Source organism: Melospiza georgiana, chromosome 2 (genome assembly GCF_028018845.1).
Source record: "Melospiza georgiana isolate bMelGeo1 chromosome 2, bMelGeo1.pri, whole genome shotgun sequence".
Classification (NCBI taxonomy): domain Eukaryota; kingdom Metazoa; phylum Chordata; class Aves; order Passeriformes; family Passerellidae; genus Melospiza; species Melospiza georgiana.
In genome coordinates, this window is record NC_080431.1 from 52819743 (window position 1) to 52834176 (window position 14434).

Here is a 14434-nt window from a genome sequence, read left to right on the forward strand (position 1 = left end):
TTTTAATTAACTGTATTGATCAGCCAGCTGGAACCAGAGTTACTTGTGTCATCACTGGATGGATTCAGCAGCTTGTTGACCGTGATCAGTGCTCATGACTACAAGGCAGCCAGTCCTGCAGTCCCATCATTACCTCAGCTGCAGACCAAAGAGTGCTGGCGGGTTGCCAGGATAGAGGAATCCCTTTGGATTGCATCTCTTACATACGTGCTTCCCAAATGAACAGGCACAGATGAGCTTGATGGGAGAGTGAGTGTCTGTAATAACCCTTGTTTCAACTTTAAAATCTTATAATTTGGGCTAGTGCAAGAGAACAAGATCTTCAAAGTGTAAATATTTAGAAATCTGTCTCCTGTATATGTAATATTTCTTCAGACAGGAAACAACAAGCCTTGTTACCACCACAGGTTCTCCAAGGATACCAAAAGAAGCAGTATTTTAATATTTTCTTTCTTTGGCTCCTTTACTATTTGACACAGTTGCGTGCATTCATCCTAGCATATGCAGTAGTTTATGTCTTTGTACCAAGTAATTATAAAGCCAACAAGCAGGAATACTATGGGGTTTTTACTCAAAACAGTCAGAATTATGACAAATCAGTCTGATGCATGCTTTAAATCCTGTGTGACTGCTTCATAAATAATTTTTTAAAAATTTAATGAAAAGAATTTTTTTCCATGAATCTGCCATTGTTGGTTTAGACAGAAAGCTTCTCTCTTCATTAATATTGCTGACTGTAGTCTCTCAGTTGATTTGCAAAGGTGTATGCATTTTTTTCTTCCTTCTAAGAGAAGTAGTCATAAGAAAATTCTCACCTTTCAGCCCTGAAAAAGTGGTAATTCTGCTTCTGCATTTTCTTGGAAAGTTCAAGTCAAGTCTTGATCCTCCTTTCTTGTTTTGTTTTTAGTTGGCTGGTTAGTTGGTTGATTGAGTTTGCTGATTCCAAAACGCCTACTGAGACATTTTCATCCCTTATTTTAATTCTTATTAAATAATGTTGAACATTTGGGAAAGGGAAGTTTTCTCACAAGTTTTTATTAAATAAATGCTTGCAGAAATTAACAATTCAAGACTGCAATCTAGCAGTCTTGGGAAAAAAGTCAGTTCTCTTTAGACTAGTAAGGTGTATTCCAATGCCAATATACACAAAATCATATCTTTCTAGATCATCTGGAAAAGTTGTTTTAAAATATTCATTATACTTGCACTTGGGGAATGTGGCCAAGTAGGCAGTCTTTTTAATGGGGATTGTATTCAAATTCAGATTTAATGAAAGATGTTTAGAAGCTTTATCATCACTTTAAATTTTATAGGTGTGTAGACTACATACAGGACTATATTAACCGTATTGTGGGAGCAAAGGTTAAAAGTAAACCCTGCACCAGCCCATGACTAATGAATTAACAGCCAAAAGATCACCATGATTTTATCACTGTATTCATCTTGCTCTCCTTTATTCCTCCATTTTCTCTCGAATTTGTAGTCAACTGATGAATTTGCATCTTACAGAAGTGCCAAATTATGGAAAATATTTCCCCGATACCTCAACATGCAACTGTAATGAATGCAGTACCACTGTAGTGTGAGATCATTTATTTAATTAAGTGTTTGTAGAGTACAGGTCTTAGATTGCTAACTGTTTGATCTTTGATTAGTCAGCCAAATGGTATATATAATTAAGCTGAAGATTAAATAAAATAGATGATCAAATCAATGGAAAATGGTCATACAGTTAAATAGAGCCTCCCCCCCCCCCCCTTTTTTTTTGTCTGGTAAATCAATGAGCAAAGTAATGGGTCAACCATTTTTTTAGATTAGGTTTTATGAATTAATCATAAAAAATTGCATAGGACTGTTTAAAAATGCAGAAAATGTGAACTCTTGGTTTGTAGTTCTCAGTTACAAAGATTGTGTGGAATTGTTTTCTTCTGGCTGATCCTAAACTTGATAGAGAAAAGCATTTAGGAAAATGCTTTGTTTGGGAACGTACTTTGTGTTCCCTCACTACACTGGGAATTTTGTGATGTCTAAAAGTTCTGTGATTTATGTGTGGTGTTCTTGAATGGTCATGAGTGAATGTGTCTGTTGTGATAAGGCACAAATCTTTAAAATCTCAGCCTAGAATTAAATTCTGTTTTTCCCCTGAAGAGATGGGTTTCTTCGATGCTGAATTCTTTGGAAAAGTAGAATGTATAGTTAGTTAGTATTTAGTACAGCCACACAATTTTTGTCATATTATCACACAGTAACTGGAGGCAGATAGGATCTCCTGATTGTGGAGGGTACAGAGAAATTCTTCTTAAACTCATTTAATTGTCTGAAGCTTGTGTATCTAGTTTTCATCTCCCCTTTGGCTGTGTCAACAGTATTTCTGGCCATTTAAAACATATTCTGTGGAAGCAAGTGTTTGTTTGCAGAAATCCAGAATTTACTATGGGACAGTACTCGAGCAAACTTTGGCTTTGTTTTTTATATGCATTAGTTGTAATATAACTGAACTGCTTACTGAAAGTAAGCACAGACTGGTCATGAGCACAGCAGAAGTAAACACAATTTTTATCAGTAGTCTCTTGGTAAGTTTCCTGATAACTTCAATAATACAAGTTATATATACTGCACTGTTTCTCTGCTAAAGGACTTACAAACTCATTCACAATAGCAGTAAATTTAATTCTTCTGTATCTGTGAGGTCTTTGTTTCCCTATATTGTGATTTTTCAAGCATCTTGTCTCTGATTTTCTCTGCATTTTAAATACTGTACATGTCACTTTTGCTTCTGCACACATACACTGATAAGCCTTGAAAGTTATATTAAAAATGCCCTTGTGACAAAATTCAGTTGGAAACAGGTTTAGGATTTCTAAGTCAAGCACAAGAAAAAAATTTGTCTTTATCACTTTCAGTAGAACAAAAGATGTGCCAAGTCCTGACAGTTCAAACACAAAGTCAGAGTCTTAACTTCAGTCATGTGAATAGTCCCTTTGATTAACATTTGGTCACCAAACCCCTAAAAACTTAACATTAAATGTGTAAATATTTGTAGGCTTAGAAGACAAAAAGATGAGGTATGTGCTAAGGTGTGGCCTTATGGAGACCTAGGATTTTGTTTACCTTTAGTTGGTAACACTGTTGAGTCCTTATCAAGAAGAAGGTTACTCCTCATGCTGCCAATATTTTTTGAAAGATGCTGACATTATATCTGATGGAGCTTTGTGTGTTAGCTTAAAAGCCAGTCCTGCAATATTTCACGGCAGGTTTTAGGTTCAAGCTACATTACCTCGTTTCCACTTTTATCTGTTATTAAGGCATCTTAATTGTTGTTCATAAGAAATCAGAAAGTTCCCTATTTTAAATAGGCCATTAACGAAAATGCATGCTGCTATTGATTGGAAAGTGCTTTATTCCTCCTCAGTCTTAATACCTTTATTAGTAGTTTCAGCATGGGAGCACTGATGAGAGTTTAAAACCCACTGGGGTTACTCGCCACATCTCAGTGCTGAATGAATTCTTAGATAACACATGAGGAAAGGCAGAAATAGTGTCAAAACACACCTCAGACTGTGCTGATGGAGCCCATCCTACTTGAATAAAGGGCAGTATGTCAGTGTGTCTGTCCTGTGAGACAAAATGTGGTGACATTGTAAGTGAGGGGATTGCTTCCTGCAGCAAACACCCCCTGCCCTGTGTTTCCCAGTTGTCTCTTTGAAACCATCTGTGGGAAGCAAAAGACAAACCCTGGTCAGCACTCATGCTAAACTGAGCTCAGTAACATGCAGAACACTTGCTCTCCAATTGACAAGTGCTTCCTCAGCAGCCTAGCGAGGATGGTCAAAGGGAATCCTTGGTGAGAGGACTCCTAACTACTCCCTCTTGGCGTGGGCTGCAGGAGATGGCACTTTTTTCATGGTGCATAAAGGAGGAAGTGAATGGGATACAAATGAAATTCATTGACATGAAGGTGAGAGGTGGTGTGTCAATCACACAGGTCCAGGAAATAACATGCAGGCTTAGTAGTTCCGGAAGCGTTTGCTTAGTTCACATGCTTAGTAAACACAAAATTAGACCTGATTTTGGAATATAAAATGGATGCAAAGCAACATTTTTAATGTTTGGTGACATTTATGGAGCTGTTGTTGCTGATATGCCCTGTGAATTGTAATAATTTTAGAACATTGTGGTACTAGAAATATATTGGAGAACAGCAAATAGCCCAGAAAAATGCAGCAAACATTGATGTTGGAAAAAGCAGGAGTTTCAGTCATAGTATGTGTTTGTTTGTGAGTGTCCTCAGGTTGAGGCATTAAATCACAAGATAATCATCTGTGACTATTTAAAGGGGAGGGGTAGTATTTCAAAATCCAAATTCAGCTCAACCCCAGTGAGGTACCTGAATTAGAAGTGTTGCTGTAACATTGCTCAAACAGAGTAGGAACATTCACCTACAAGCTCTGCATGCTCTGGAGCTATCTCCACTGACTGCTAGGAGAATCCAGGGTAATTAGATGTCTAGTGGGTGTCCATCAAAAGGGACCTTGGGTAAGGTGGGAAGTATGTGAGCCCATGGCATCAGAAAAAGAATATTTAGACTGAACATTAGAAGAAACAGTTTGGAAGGTACACTGAACACTAACAGTGAATGACAGCCCATGAGAAAAGGGTAGAAAATCAATTTCAGTGACACTCAAATTTAGCCAAGATAAATTACTAAAGAACTGCCTGTACAGAGTAATCCTATGCTTACCAAGAGAGGGTTCATATAATCCGTAAGATTATTCCTACCATTAATATATACAATACTCTTATCTGGCAAAGAACAACAATCAATAATTGAAGACTTTTACCTGACACCAGGATTAAAGTGACAAGTGATTATCCAGAGCAGAAAGGAATGTGATTTTAGTCTTTAACATTATGCTGGGGAATAAAATCACATTCTTTATATAGATAAATCTATGCATGTATATAAATATGTGCATACGTAAGTAAATATTTTTATCTGTGGTTTCCTGTTTGAAAATATACATTGTATTATTTTATATATATAATCTTAATATATGTTTCCTAACATATATGTTAGGAAATAATAATCTTAATAACGTTTACTAACATAACTTGGTGGTGCTCTCATTGTCTGCTGATTGACAAGTCCACCTCCTCCTGCTGTCAGATGCTATTAGCCAAGGGTGCTCTGGGCTTGGTTTAGCCTGGCCTGTGCAGCTGAGAGCTCCTTCCCATGTTTCTTATCTTCCTTCTTCCCAAACTGGACATCTCTCTACAGTCCACGTGAACATGACCTTCCAAACCCAGCACTGGCAGGTAGATGAAGCAGATTTTTGGTTAAAGTCCTGGCTTCATATTACTGATGTTGTCGTCTTTTCTCTGCTCTGGCATCCACTGTGTTTGGAGGCAGTGATGCTTCATGTTGATTTAAAAAGTGTTTAAGAACACCAAATCTGTGTTGTACAAATTTCTTCACCATGCAGCTTTTAACAACTATCTGTACATACCTTTAACCTATAATATTAATTATATACCATATTCCTTATCCCACTTAAATGCATTTGTTAATGTGCTGATCCTGAGGTTTTTTCTTTGCTTGTCTTCAATCCTACTTTTCACTTACTTTCTGTGACTCCTTCTCCTTTCTGATGCTTAGAGTATTTCTGTTCTCTGCAAAACTTCCCCCTAATTTCAGTCCTAGAACAGCTACACATAGCTGCCACCACTTTCAAAATGCTGCTTTCAGGCTTCCAGTTAGACCAGCTTCTTCTCGGGTAGGGTCACACAGAGGTTATGCTGCTTCTCAACTAATCCTCTGAGGCCTAGAAACAGGTTTTTCAAGCAGAATAAATAACTCTGCTGAGCCATTACACTCGTTTCAAAGTGTTAAATAGCTGATTTCAGTGTTTTTGTAGACAATGATGAGTGAATACTGCATTTTGTTTCTTTTTTTAGCCTGCTTTCCTAAGGAAACAAAGCTTACACAACTGTTCTGCCTGGCTGTCTGTCTGCTTGTCTGTCAGCCCCTCTTTAATAACTCTGAACCTGTTTGTTCATTTCAGACAGGAACAGAGATCCCAAAGGTATGCTAGCACTGAAGATCCTGCACTTCTGCAGCCTAGGAAAGGATGAGGTCCTAACACAGGCTCCAGGGAGCAACAGGTGACACTGCAGCCATTTGGGGTGGCAGTGCCACAGCACTGTGGTTCAGCCAGCAAGGTCTGGCCAGCCACCACACAGCCCTCTCTGGGGGCAGAAAGGGCTTGAGGAGGGGCAATGTTCTGGTGAGGAGAAAAATGTTGATGAATTGGGAAGGATGGAGACCTGCTCTGTACACAGCAAAAGTCTGTAGGCAAGCGTTGTTATTGCTGTTATTCATGGAACAAGTGCATTTATGGCAAAGAAAGATGCATGCAGAAAGAGTTTCCTTCTCTGGAGTCTTTATCTTCATGTGTGTGCACATCATGGACCCATGGTGCATGTGTATTCATTTTTCAAATGGTTGGCTTAGTCTTGGATTTGGGTCACTAGGTGCCAGTGAAATACAAACAGATGTTAATAATATTGCAGCAGGAGTATGAGATTTCATTCTCTGGTACCCAAGAGACAGAGCCTACAGCTTACAATTTTCAGAGTCCTCATGGGCATTCAAGTTTCCAGCTCATCCAAGTCTTAAATCTTCTCAGCATTGCTACAATTTTCAGCTGTTTATCCTTGCAGGAGGCTGTTCTCCAGATACCCAGTGTGCAGATACTTGGTATTTGTCTTCTGTCTCTCTTTGTGCCCTGGAAGATGAGACTTTGCAGCTGCTGGTTAGCAGACTTCATACTCTAAGATTTTAACATCTTCATGCTTTAGCTATGGAGGCCATAATCTGAATTCTCATTTGCCTCTACAGATAGCAAATAAGATAAATTATCTGATTCACATGTTAAGCAATAAAGGTGCACATAATTACAATGTCTTAAAAAAACAATAATGTGGCAGCTACTACAAACAAATTAGAGAACAAAATCTGAACAGCTATATAAATACTAAAAACAAAAACAACTCATGCATCTGGCATCCAGGGCTGAGAGTTTCTGTATCATATCTGAAATGGGTTGCTAGTGGGAGTGAATTCTAAATAAGTTGCCATCAGCTAAACAAGTCATTCTGTCAGAAACAGATTTAATGAGGCCTATTCCCTGAAGGTTTGTACTTCATTCTTGGATTCTCCCTCGTCTAATATGACCTTGATCCAAGCTTTTCCTGTGGATGGGACATTCTTAAACCCTTCCCTTTTGAGTTTCTGTACTACATCAAACAGTCCCAGGGAACAGTTTTGGCCACTCAAATTCAAATGCTCTGTACTGTCAAATTATCCAAATGATGCTTGGCGTGGTGCTGACCTGTGTCTGTAACAGTCTCCCAAGTGGATCTGGAACACAGTGTGGGAGTGAGCTTTGGCCAATGCCATTTCCATCAAGTAGCTGGCCACCCTGTTTCAGAGGGCAAGAGCATTTAGTGGTATATGGCATGGGCTGTTCACAGCCTGCTGCCCTTAATGGCAGAAAGTGGTCCAGGAAAATTAATGGAGGGATATAGACATACACTATAGGAGTTATACCTTTTCCTCTGGACTACTGATATACTACCAGAGCTTTTATTCATTAACTAACTGCCTATTTATACAGACCCATTAAAAATGAGCATGTTAGAAATCTCTGCTGTGCTGTCGGATTTGGCTGGAAGTGACTGAGAGCTTCAACATTACTAATGAGTGATGGACAGTGATGAGAATTTATAGACATGCAAATGTACACTTATGCATGTCTGTGCCCTTGCATGAAGGCTGCAATCACAAACCTTTGCCTAAGGAAATCAGGATAGAAATGTCATGGCCAAACACAAACTGGTCAGTCTGGTGGAGTGTGCTCTGTCACGAAACTCAGCAGTTTCGATGGGGCTTAGGTAAAGTAAGCTGTAACCTAGGAACCTGCCCTTTTGGAGCTCTACATGTGCTCAGGCCAATGAAATTAATTCTGTTGAACTGAGTTTTATGTGGAAAAAGGCTGCTGAGAATGACACACACTTTTTGAACACGTTTGACTACATTGCTTAGCAAGCAATGCACGACTGTGGGTGTGCAGAGATGTGCATGAGCTGCCGTTAAGCCATCTTGGAGTCTCCATCAATGTAGTAATCTGAAATTTGACACAAGTAGTAGAAGCCACTTGAGGAATGGGGTGTATTCTTGGCTAGTGAGCTTGCCCTTAGCTAGTGCACATGTTAGCATGTGCGAGGTGGCTCATGCTAGATGGGGTCGAGGACACTGCAGTGTTTTGGAATGGACTACCCAGACAGTGCCAGCACTTGGCACAGTCTAGAACTTGTGTGCTGTTGCTGTTAATTTCCAGTCTGAAGTACCCTCCTGCCCTTTGAAGTTGCAAAGAAACTTTGAAAGCATGATCTGCTATAAATTTGAGTGGCAAATCCTCCTGACTCTGCAAGAAGCTGAAGCAAATGTTGTGAGTGGCAAGAAAATAGCTTGTACTTTCTGTAGCATGCCATCTTCAAGGGAAGGGTTTAAGAGGTCGACGTTAGCAGGTTACATCTCGTCTTTTCTGTAGTTTACTTTCAGAGCCCAAACCTGCTGCTTGTGCTTCCCTTGATATACTGTCCCTCCCTTCATCCTGCTTCCCCAATGCCGGAATGTGGAATTGTTGATACTCTACCAGCTGGGGGTGGTTTATTTATCCTGCACAAGGGAAAGAGAAAACATTTGCACATTGTTGTTTCACCAGCATTCTGAGGAATTTCCAAACAATCTGCGCTGAAAAAGTTTCCTCGTGGACTTCCAGGAGAACTTGTGAAAAGCCAGGTTCTTCATGATTTGGATGGTGATTGCTAATTTCTTCTCTCACATCAGCAATCAACAGAAGATCTAAATGGCAGCCTTAAAGACAGGGTGGCACAGCTAGCAAGGGTAGAAGGTATTACAGGCTGTCAGGATGGTATTGTTCAGGGCTGTCAAAATTAAAGGCAATTTATGCACTGTAAGGACAAGCTAAAATCAAGGCCTTGCAACTGCAGAAGAACCTAAACATTGTAGTAGTCTAGCTTCTAGAAATATTTCATTGACTGAATGTTAATGTGTCTGTGGGATTTTCAGGAGTGTGCATTGAGGGCAGCAGAAAATGGAATGGAGTTTAATCTGGAAAGAGACAAGAAAATTATGTCTTTCCCTGTTAGAATCAAAGCCAAAGAGAATTTGGACACTTTCCATTACTTAGAACTGACTAAGCCTCTCTTTTGAATTTAGTGTAGTGTCTATTGCAGAGATGCCAGCAAAGCTATCCATCAAATGCTGGGAGGGAAAAAACACAGGTGCTCTCCTGACCCAGCTATTTATAGGAAAGGCTGGCAACTGCATGTGATACAAATGCCCTGGTTGTGTTTTCACACTTCAGAGCTCTAAATCCAGCTCTTTGGCTGAAAACATAGCTCCAAAATGATAATTGGCCACCAGTTGTTGCTGTTTAGCAAAGTTGAAAAAAACAGGAATTAAATTTAGCTACCGGAGACTGGGAAAGAAGAATAAAATTTGGGAATCTTTGTAGAAAACATTCTGGTTTGAAACAAAAGTATAAGGGTACCAAAGAATTTGCATGGTATATTAGTGTAAGTATAATAATATTTTATCAAAACCTGTATATCCAGTCATCTGCATGTTTAGGATGCAGAAAGTGCTATGGCTTCTAGACACAGACCAGGATTTGAATTGGCAGATATTTTACTAAACTTCTCAGAAATTTTTTGTTTGTTCTCCTACTATTTGAGGAAATCCCAGGTAAACAATTTTTTTCTAAGATCATGATTGTTACCACAGGTTTCTGAAAGTTCTCATAATTTGTTAATTCTTAAGGCTAAAAATTATAATAAATATGAGAAACATCTGGGATTAAATCAGAAACATTTGAAGCCTACTGAAGGAATCATTTAGAGCTTTGCATAATGATACAAGCATGTTGCTTCCTTTCTCAACATGACTGCTATTGTCTTGGTTCCTATAAAAATAGTTTCACTATATTTTTAACCACTTTTTAAAGTAAGTCTTAGCAGATTGCAAAGCCAGCAACAAATAAAGCATTTCAGATTTCTACCTCTCTCACAAATCTTCTAGCAGTTCTGCTAAAACTGATGTGCAAACACATTGACCTACTTTGGCAGAGATCTCCACAGGTCTTACAGGACTTAGAGTTCTCCACTCTATTATTATTTCTTTCTATATGCTTTAAGCAAGGGATTTATTAGAAAGTCACATATTCAGCAGCATAAATTGCTGCTGGACAAAAAAAAAAAGAAGTGCATATTTATGAAATAACCAGCTCCTATTCTGTATTGTGAAAGGGATTCTGCTTGTTCAAAGGCAGCTGACTCTATGCAGACTACCTGCTGACCTGATAAGTTAGTGGAAAAAACAGCATAAGCAATGGGTGTGGACAACAAATCCAAGGATATTCAGTTTTGTGGGAGTACAAGAAATCTTAGAGCCTCTGCCTCAACTGATCTAAAAAAACAGAAAGAGTTTAAGTGGAAGGAGTGTAGATTTGGATTGGATATTAGGAAGAATTTCTTTACTGTGAGAGTGGTGAGGCACTGGCACAGGTTGCCCAGAGAAGCTGTGGATGCCCCATCCCTGGCAGTGTTCAAGGCTGGATTGGATGGGGCCCTGAGCAACCTGGTCTAGTGGAAGGTGTCGCTGCCCGTGGTAGCAGAGTTGGAACAAGATGATCTTAAAGGTTCCTTCTAACCCAAACCATTCTATGGTTCTGTGAAATCATGTCCCAGAAGTACTCCATTCTGCCTTGTGTGAACCCACATCTTTCATAAAAGCACTTGAATACGTTCAGGGAGCTAAAAAGCTGACTATAACTAAACCCAGATTTTGGTCACAACATGCCATGGACAGCATTTAAACTTGTGCCTCTGGTTTCTGGTGTGCCCAATATCTAGGAACAGTACTGTAGGGCAGCAATGGTGACTGGCATCCTACCCATGAAAGGCTTTTTCTGCAGAGCAGAGGGGCCCCTGCCAGCAGGATGTCCAGGAGCACTGCCCTAGCACCATTTCTATAAATAGATATGTGCTGTGACCGTATTACTCAGCTTGAGCAGCATGGTAGAAAGTGAAAGGCCTACATCTCATGTAGTATTTTTTTAACCTACTTTCCAAATGATTCAAAATATCTGTGAGTGAATATTTTCCCCATTTTTTCTCCAAACTCCAGCAATTACATATATTCCCAAACAATATGGGAATTTTAATGTTTTTGATAAAAAGATAGAGCTCCCAAACACCTTTAGTGTGCACAAGCTTAATGAAGTAGAGGAGAAAGGTTGTAGTTTAACTTTTATTTCTGATATGACACGAGGATGGAGAGAAGTGCATAAGAAAGAGAGAGAAGCTCTATTGCATAAAAGGTGTTGCATAAAAGCCCTACAGCCATAGCTCTGCTGAGTTTCATAGACACAGAGCTGCAGGGAGCCAGTCTCCTAGCCCTGCTGCAGGCCAGCTTGCCACCCTGAGCAGCAGCAGCTGCAGAGGGACGTTCTGTAGCCATTACTGACACAATAGTGTGTGTGATGATTTTATTATACTGACGTAAGGTAGGTGACACACCAAGCCCCACGCCTGCCCCGAGACCATAAGGTCACCGTGGAAAGCCAGTGCTAGTCACTCACAACCCCAGAGGCTGTCAAAGGGCTCTGAGTGGAACTCTCTGTGTGATAAGCAATGTGTACATTGCTATGACGCTATGGGAAATTCTCCGTGCAGGTCATGCCACCTGGGAAGGGCAGGCTCATTCTGGAAGGTAAGCCTGGCACTGGCTGCACATCCCACATCCAGACCACTTCTAAAGCATGCTTAAATGCTTGCAAAAATAGTTCAGGGTTCCTTAGTAGCCTAGTAGAAGAAAGAGTCCTGTGAACTCTATGGTTTGTTGGCACACAGTGAAACCCTGATACTGTGGGGTGCATTAGCAATCTGGGAAGATCAGGCTACCAAGCAGAACAGCAGCTCAGAAACAGCTGCCCACCAGTTCTGGCCTGGACTCATCATGCTTCAAAGGAAGTTTAAGTGACAGCTTGGGCATAAGCAGCTATCCAATCCACTTGAAGTTCCTGGGTGGGTTTTTGTTGCAGTTGTTTGGGGGTTTTGGATGCTTTACTTCCATAGCAATGTTTCCACTTCGTAATCAAAGGTGAAAACCTTTCCTTAGCAATAGCAAAACCACTTTTATTTGGAGAGTGTCCAAAGCATCCAAAACGGATGTGAGTGAATCTGTTTGGGTGTGGCACAATTTTTTTTTTCTCTGATGGAATCAAGCCAAACAAATAGGTATTTTTAGGCAGAGCCGGTGGGTACCTCCAAGCACTGAACAGTTAATCAATCTCAAGATCCATCTCCAATCAGAAAAGTCAATTTAAGAGCTGGTCTTGTTTTACACTGGGGAGAGTTACACAGAAGCCTTTTGTCTGTTTTATCTAGTGTGTCTCTGTGAGGGCAAGCAGTAAAATGACATCCTACAACTCTGAGAAATATATAACATCATGCTATATGTTCACAGTGTTTATGATGAGTTACTTGAAATACACAGACCAAGAAATGCAGGATTTGAAAAAAAACAAAAAGCTAATATTGGTTTCTTAGAGTGCTGAAATTGCAGAAGATAAGCTTATCAAACGAAAGCCTAGCTCCACTGAAATCAGTAGGAGTTTTGTTTGGGCTTTCAAAAAAATGATAACTTCACTGTGAGCTAGTTTATGGCTTTCACTACGTAGGAACTACAAAGTGAAACTATATCCTTATACAGTAGACAGGTATTTGCCAATCATATTTGGATTGGGATTAGGAAAAAATAAAATTTGCGCTGTTCTTTCTTTTTGTTCTTCTAATTAATTTCTGCTTAGTTCTGCACTGCCTTCTTCTGCTGCAAAGAGCAGACATTGAATTGGGATTGTGTGTGTTGACAGTCCCAGCTTGAGCCTTCCCGCGGGTTGGCTGAGATTTCACAATACATTTTTTCCCATGGTGTTTTCTGTCACATATTTTTTTAAACAAACACTATTCTGTCAGCTATAGAGGACACAAAGAAAAGATATGCTGTAGAACAGCAAGCAAAAGGCAATTTCAGGTTTAGGATTTGCAAGATTATATAATGATGTTAGCAGCTCTCCTTTTCTGTAATCTCTTTATAAAATGTATATTCTATTTATTAAATATGCTATGCCAAGGAATAAAGGCAATTAAGGAACATTTCATTAAAAAGAATGACACAATTTACCTTTGGCCACAGAAGCGTAGGCTCTACTGACATTACAGAGTCACTGCCAACAGATCTGGACTTTGGCTTCAATCTAGAGGAAACAGACACCTGAAAATGAGCCCAGCTGAGCATCTACTTTCTGCCACATCAGCTGTGAGAATTATGATGGACATGTGGATCCACATGAAGTCATATGGCAAATATTTGGTGCTGTTACACATACTGTGGTTCTTCCTATTCAGGGAACTCCTGCTCAGGTATTTTTTCCAAGAGAATACCCTTATGATGCAGTTAGTATTGACACCATTGGAACGAGTTTGTCCCCTTTGAAATCCCTGATAAAATTCCTGTTATCTTGGACAGAAGCAGTATGGGGCCAGGAAGCCATAGAGATAAAACACCACACACTACTTTGAAAGTTAAGGAAGTGTTAAGGTCAGAATAATAACTTTCATCAAGTATGACAAAAATCAATGCCATTTGCACTGTCCATCTATTCAGCTTTGTACATGCAGATTATCTGCATCTGGTTATCACACTTCATAATCCCAGCCTGGCACTGATTGAAAAAATGCTTTACAAAACATACAGCCCAGGGCAGAAGACTCCATAAAGTCAATGTTTTTACTGCTTTTCTTACTGATGTAACAACCCTCTTGTCATGGCTTTTATTTTTTTTAAGAGAGGGAAAAAATAGATTATATAAGATGATAGCATAAAATTGATCCAAAATTTGGGACACAGCCAAGAAAACTGCTGAGAAGATGGATCCTTGATATCATATGCTGAAGGTTAGCATAGGACCCATTGCAGAGCTTGTCTGTGGACTATGCCTCCATCTCTGCAGGCACCAGTGTGTCCCTCTGTAAGAATCACTGTATTAGACACCAGGAATCATTACTGTCAGCTCTTTAGGTGGGAGAAAGGTACTTTCAATTAAAAACTGCAGAGAGGTATGTGTTAAAAAATAAAAAGAGGTGGGGTAGATGATGGAAGAACCATCCAGAAAGAATTTCTAGCATTTCTGCCACCCCAAAGACCTACTGTAACAAACAAAAAAATGAGAATAGGAACAGAGCTGGATCAAGTTCTACTCCAACAGGTCTCTCTGTTGAGGTGGTA